Raw genomic sequence first — 7,802 nt, 5'->3', positions numbered from 1 at the left:
AAAACTACAGATTTACAGTCATAAATTTATTAGATAAAAAATTTCAACAATACACCTATAAATTGTAAATGAAAATCTTGATTAGTTTGTAAACAAAATTACATATCAATTCTCATAAATATAATAATTTTATTAAAATATTAAATTGAAATGCTCCAATAAATTAAAGTCATTTACGATTATTCCACATTTTACACATACATCAACCTACTTTAAAAATAAAACATGTGCACATTGCCCAACAATGAATGAAAAATAAGTCATGGGGAATTTATTTTTACTACAGAGTAACTATACATTGGTATAGTTAGACATTGGTATAGTTACTGTAGTTGTTGTTCCTTGTTTCCATCCCGTCATCTTGTGGAGCATTGGGTGAGAGTCAAGATGTTTGCCTCCTTGTGTAACATCCCTACCGTAATAACTCGTCATAATAAACCATTATGAAACATTTACGGGTTGGTTGTGATTGAAGGTCCGTAGTAACTCAACGTAAATAGTTAACAGTTAGTATTCGGAACGGATTCTTGGATTCGGAACTGATTCTTGGATTTGGAACTGATTCTTCGTATTGAGAATTGATTCTTGGTATTGGGAACAAAAGGAGAAAACGAATGGGAAGGATGGATACTCTCAGAATAGACTGCTCCCCTACCGGTTAGCTAGCGAATGAAAGGTTACAAATACAGAGTCACCCGATAGGGTTTCTTGGAGGGTTTACCTATCGGTCGTTCAATATGTCTGGGTATGGTGTGTCTCAAACCGAGAACATGGAAGCACCAGCTGACACAGGCGTCGAAGGAATGCAATCTCCGGTGACCAACATAAAGAAAGGGTTAAGGTATCGAATCCTCCTGTTCCTCAACATCTTGATCTTGGCCATGGGTTCAACACCGGGGCCTTTGTTGACAAGAATTTATTTCCTACACGGTGGATCGAAACGGTGGTTCTCTTCTTGGCTAGGGACTGTGGCATGGCCTCTTCTCCTCCCGCCTCTCTACTTTTCATATAGAAGGCACCCGAACAGAGAGAATGGCATCACCCCGAAGCTCTTCCTGGCTTCCTGTGGAATCGAGATTCTCATGGGCGCCGACAACTATCTATACGTGTATGGCCTCTCATTTCTGCCCGCTTCAACTGCCTCTATCTTGCTCGCCACCCAGCTCGGCTTCAACGCTATTTTCGTGTTGCTGTTAGTTCGGCAAAAGTTCAGCCCATTTTTTGTAAATTCCGTGGTTTTTCTTACCGCGGGTTCTATTTTGCTTGCCTTCCATACAAGCAGCGACATGCCTGAAGGAGTAACGCGTCGGCAGTACGTGCTCGGATTTATCTTCACGCTGGATGCAGCTGCCCTCTATGGTCTGATTATTCCCTTGATTGAGCTGGCCTACAAGACAACAAAGAGCCCAATGACGTATACCCTTGTTATGGAGATGAAAGTCATCATGTCTATTTCGGCCACTGTTTTTCTGTACAATGGGCATGCTTGTTAATGAAGAATTCCAGGCCCTCCCTAGTGAGGCCGAGCGATTTCGTCTAGGAAACGTTAATTACTGCATGGATGTTCTATGGGCCGCAGTGATGGGGCAGTTTTATTTCATTGGGGTCTTCGGCGTGACATTCATGGCGAGTTCTCTGTTGAGTGGGGTCATCATTGCCGTTACAATTCCGGGGACTGAGGTCCTCGCTGTGTTGTTGTTCAATGAGAAATTCAGTGCAGAGAAGGGCATGTCGCTGGTGCTGGCCTTGTGGGGACTCGCATCGTATCTCTATGGGGAATACCTTTGCTACTTGAAACTGGGGTCTCCTAAGTTGCCTGAGCAACAGAATAAGCTAGAATGCACACAAGGAGTTGTACATGTACATGCACATCAGTCCATTACTGATATGTGAGAAGCCCAATCTATTAACGATGTTGAAGAATTAGCCACGACCGACTCTACATTGACAGGAAATTTGGGTATATATGCTAGTTAAATAGTAAGTCATGCTTGCTTACGCATATGAGTGGATGGTAAAGAATCTCTTTCAGACATTGTTTATTGATTCTTTAATATGGTATCTAATCTTGTTGCCCAAGCTTGTTGTCAACAGCATTGACAGGAAACGATGGCAGTTGGTGCCAAAGGAAAGTGATGTTTAAACATTATGGCAGGAAAAGGATTATTGGTCCATGCAGATGAGTTCAAGTTGCAGTATTATCCAATGCTAGAACAATGATGCCACAAGGAATGTTGCATGTGGCGGTATGTAAGTGGAAGATTACATGGAAATTGTATTAGCTTTTAGCTAAGTTATGTGATAACTTAATGATAATTTATTGTAATGATTTTATAACAATGGTTAAGGGATGGAATCCCTTATAAACCATTGAGTGGGGTGAAATCCCTCACGAGCGTTTAATAATAAGATTAAACGTTTGCTGGTTTTCACCCTATGGGGTTTCCAGGGTAGATTGGTGTTCAAATGGTGTGATTGCCTTTTCTGTCGGTTTGATAATGATGAGTCCTTGATGTTGATGGTTCTTTATTTGATGTGACAACCATAATGTCCTAGTACATGATTATTTAATATGGTTAAGGATATCAAGAAATAGATGCAAAGATTCATGAGACAGTTTGTCCTAGTACATGATTATTTAATATGGTTAAGGATATCAAGAAATAGATGCAAAGATTCATGAGACAGTTTATGTTATTACAGTGGTGGTTAAAGGTTATGCAATGGTTGATGTACTAATGAATATTATATCTAATGGTTAATGATGATTTGTGGAGTTGTGAATTGGTTAATTACTTGTGGTAATTGTATAAAAAATTCTAACTCCCTACTTTTACATGCGAGGTTACCGGGGCATGTGACAAGTGGTATCAGAGCTAAAGGTTGCAGTACTGGCGCCTTTGGGAATTGGTAAGCGGAAAGGATATTGAGGTACGCCATCAGTAGGCATTAACTCAGGTATGAGTTTAATCATTCACATATTCATTTTTGTAGTACACTACTTTTGGCATGATAGGTGTGATTCATGTTTAGAACTGCTTTGAGTAGAAGTAATAAGTTGTTGCATAACTACGTTCATAACGTTAGATTCCTGATGAGGATAAAAGACAATGAAACTTTTGTCGCACTTACGAACAATATTGAACACTCATTACACTTAAGAACAATATTGAACACTCATTGAGGAAAGTGACAATCAACTACCAACTTTTGCTTTGCAAATATGGCAATAACAATGATTCATTTATTAAACAAAATTGAAGTTACAATGAACGAAACTTAATGAGTCAATGCATGAATATAAATTATGGGGAACATCCTTGAATAGGATGAAAAATTGTTTAAAAAGGACATTAGAAGAACCCCTTAGATATTGAAAACATGCAATGAGTCAAGCAGCGAGACTTGATTGTCATAACTAATTTTTGATTAAGTTTTTCCATGGTTTCATTAAGATGATTGGTAGTTGAGATTGGTTAGTGTTGTATGACTAACCCATAGAACTTATATGCATTAATTGAATTGGACTCAAGATTATTACAAATTCGAAAACAAGTGAAGCTTGATTGATGTCACATGCATGGAATGTGTGTATGAAGATTCTTACTCTCTCTGTGCTATAGTTCCAGTTGTTTATGAGAAGAGTTCTTAATTTTATTCACCATGAGAATGCATGATGAATAGTATATGCTTATGTCTTAATAGATTTAATGATGTTACCCTCTAATTAATTGAAATCCATTAGCATGGTATGTGTTTATGTTAATCATTACTTGTTGGGAGATAAAAACCATTGGAGCCTTGATTTAATGATGGTTGAATTTATCTCTACTATGGGAATGATGGATTTCTTATGCATGTTGCATTCCAGTGTGAAGCTAATTGTAGAGGCATGTTCAGTGAGTAACATTTCTAGGACCCATTCACGGTAGAATTACATGTGATAATTATTCATAAATAGACTACCTGTGTTAATACATTTGTCATTAAACTCTAACTACCTTCCCCAACTATAGATGCTTCCAAAGGAAAAGGAAGCAAGGAGAAGGAAGAAGACCGTGCTGTAGGGACAGACGGGGATGGGAAAAGAAATCGCTAATTCTGGTGATGACCAGATAGCGCAAGCTTTGGGTGTCAGAATCTTGCAGAAGACTCTAAGTCTGGGGATGACTAGATAGCGCTCGATGTGCATGTGAGTATTCCCTTGACCATGCTTAAGGAGTTGGAAAATGATAACTATAGTGTGTTGATGTTAATGATTTTCGTAATGTCTCCTTGAAGTCATTATTCTGAAATGGACACACAGTAGTGTTATGATAGTTGTTGCATCTAGCATCAAGTGGTAACTCTGGTGCATGTGTGACACTTAGGAAATCATGCTTCTAATTGCATAAGTAGAGCAATTGCTTCCGGTAAGGGTGGTTCAATTTGTTAGTTATGCATGTTGAACCAAGGAAAAGATAAGTAACTCTATTCTTTATAGAGAATAATCAGTTGTGTTTTATTAAATAGTTGGAAATATCATGGGGTTGATTTCTACAGTAAAGATTGATTGTTTATATGTTTTATTGGTAGAGAAAATATGATAATACTTGCAGTAAAAGATTGATTATTTTTGTTTTTCTTAGTAAAGAAAATAGGTAGTTCCTCCTAGAAGGACTACATGTGAGTCTTGTGTGAGAAATGTTTGTCTCTTGTCATTTTTCTTGGAACAAAATCCTTGCTAAATATAGCCAAGTACCTTCTTGAGAAAAGAAGAAGAGGCATATAAACGTCCTAAGGACATAGCATGAAAGGTGGCCAAGTTTTCTTGAATTAAAATATGTATTTTTATTTGATAAAAGTTTCTTCGAAAATATATGTATGCTAATTGCATCATGATTCCAGTTAGTTTCTAAGTTCTAGTGAAATGATTATGCATTACATGCATGATAAAGATAGCTAAAGATGTGCTTCTAGGCACGTAGATATTCGTTTCTAACTTTTTTTTGAAGAAAGAGTATATTATATATATACATAAATATAGTTTCATTCTAGAAGAGTGTGCATACTTCATGTATGAATATGAAGGATTTTATGAGAGTTTTCTTGAAAATAAAAATAGAGGTTCTTTCTTTTAAAGACACATTAGAATAGTGTTCATACAAGAAACAAAATCCTTACTTGTTTCATGGAAAGAACTATGTGCAATGAAGTAAAGTAATTGTGTTAGGAAAAGACATGTTGCATAATGGTAGCTATTGTGACTTTGGAATTATGACTCTGTGTGTACATAGAGGAAGTGATCATGTTAACTTTCTTGAAGACAATAATCTTTTGAAGAGATTGTCTTGATAGATGAGTTGTGTGATTTCTTGATTTTGGATGGATAAGTAAATCTTGTTCTGTATCTTGATTTTTATGCATAAGATGGATATCTTTAATAATTCCCTGAAAGGGAAGATAGAAGAATGAGGTTAAAATGAATTCCTTTAAGAAAGAGGTATGTAGCTTGTGAAGGGCTTATATGATAAGCAATGGTATGCACAAAGATTAGTCATTGTGATATAGAGTTATGTTCTTGGTATGTTAGAGAGATTATGTTTAATTATATCAACGATGCATGACCAAAGCTAGCCATAGTAAACGTAAGATATTACTCCATTAATGACGATTTGAATTAGGACAACAGACTAGGGCAAAATTGGAAAAGTTTAGATTATTAACTCAACTGTTGTTGACATTTATACATTAATGAATATTTGCATATGTTTTTATACATGACGATATTGTATGCATGAAAATGCTTGGAAATTGAATACGTGTTAACTGATGCATGTTTATAACCAACGTTGCTGATGGGATTAAGTAGTGGTAGCTTAATGGAAACAAGAAAACTCATCACGTAAATTGCTGCAATGTAAATTGCAATCATAAATGAGAAAGAATTATGTTATATGATATGCATGAATTATGTTATTTGGAAAATTTGCATGCATACAACATGTATGATAGATATGTTTCCCATCAATCTAGATGTTGTGGAGCCATGATGAGGGATAAGTGTAAATGCATGGTGTACATGCATGTTTACTTTGTTAATGATAATGTTCAAATGGGTCATTATGTAAATTACTTTGAGGAAGAGTAATAAAAGGGGAATTTAACATGCCAGACAGTTGCAGATAGTTGGGTTGATGGCAGTTACCTGCCCGGAGGGGTTGATGGTACTTGTCTGCCGGATATGCCTTGGGTTGATGGCAGTTACCTGCCCGGAGGGGTTGATGGTACTTGTCTGCCCAGATATGCCTTGGGTTGATGGCAGTTACCTGCCCGGAGGGGTTGATGGTACTTGTCTGCCTGGATATGCCTTGGGTTGATGGCAATTACCTGCCCGGAGGGGTTGATGGTACTTGTCTGCCCGGATTTCCTCTCCCTAGAGATAAATTATCTCAATGAGGGAAAAGATTTTATGTGGACACTGGAATTCTTGAGCTGGTTGGCCAGTGGAATTCCATGTTAGACCTGGTAAGGTCTCTATCAAAGAAACTGTCTAGATGTGAAAATGACTCAATCAGGTTGCAGAAACCAGTTCCCATGGGTTGGGAAATTCTTTAGCTTTTATGGTTCTTATAGCTAAAGAAATTGACGAATCAGCTATATGATATGTTAAAGATGAATTCTATATATAGTTGTGTAAAATATGTTATGCACGTTTAACAGGAAATGAATTTAGTACTCAATAAGGAGTTATTGGAAATTTTAATTCCTTTATCATATTATTAATCTTGTAAACGTCTTAGTAGGGGCTAAGACCATTTTCAAATGATGCAGTGATTGACTGTTTTGATGATTAGAGAGCTAGGTGCTCTTTTGGTACTTCTAGAAGTACTTTGCGGATGTCTTTAGTGAGAATTCGTTCAGTATGCACGTGGAACAATGATTTATCATTTGATGATTAGTATTAGTGCTCTTTAAGTACTTGTAAAAGTACTGTGATTTAGAAATCATCTAACATTGCACAATTGATTGCTAGTCAAAAGTATTTCATTTGACTCAAAATATAGTGACTAATGCGATTGAATTTGTTAGTCATATATTACAGGAATTACTTACCATGGAGGAATGAAGAGTTTTCCAACCACTATTAAAATGCTTACATGAAAGTATTCATGGTTTTCAAGAATAGATGGTAAGTAATGGTAAGTTGATATAGAGTTTGGTTTTTGAATTTGAATAAGGGCCAAGTGGTGGCAATTAGGACTTGCATATTTTTGCAATTATGAAAGCTTATGACTATTGATGCTTATAACTAATGATCTTTCTTATGATTATATCATTACTATTTTGTGTGGTTTGGATGGTAATACCATGAGTAAAATCTCAAGTTCTCAATGAAAGATGAACACCGAGGACGGTGTTCCTGTTAAGGGGGGGAGTATGTAACATCCCTACCGTAATAACTCGTCATAATAAACCGTTATGAAACATTTACGGGTTGGTTGTAACTGAAGGTCCGTAGTAACTCAACGTAAATTAACAGTTATGAATAGTTAACAGTTAGTATTCGGAACGGATTCTTGGATTCGGAACTGATTCTTGGATTCAGAACTGATTCTTCGTATTGAGAACTGATTCTTGGTATTGGGAACAAAAGGAGAAAACGAATGGGAAGGATGGATACTCTCAGAATAGACTGCTCCCCTACCGGTTAGCGAGCGAATGAAAGGTTACAAATACAGAGTCACCCGATAGGGTTTCTTGGAGGGTTTACCTATTGGCTGTTCAATATGTCTGGGTATGGTGTGTCTCAAACCGAGAAC

At 36.7% G+C, this 7,802-nt stretch overlaps 1 pseudogene; it reads left to right on the top strand.

Annotated features, from left to right (window-relative positions):
- Positions 1–770: 770 nt before the first annotated feature.
- LOC149236564 (purine permease 3 pseudogene) lies at positions 771–1,893 on the top strand (annotated as a pseudogene).
- Positions 1,894–7,802: the final 5,909 nt, after the last annotated feature.

The sequence above is a fragment of the Pinus tabuliformis genome, chromosome 8, assembly GCF_031772625.1.
Source record: "Pinus tabuliformis cultivar Carrire ecotype Pingquan chromosome 8, CPIR1, whole genome shotgun sequence".
In the NCBI taxonomy this organism is placed as follows: Eukaryota; Viridiplantae; Streptophyta; class Pinopsida; order Pinales; family Pinaceae; genus Pinus; species Pinus tabuliformis.
This window is presented reverse-complemented; position numbering and strand designations above follow the sequence as displayed.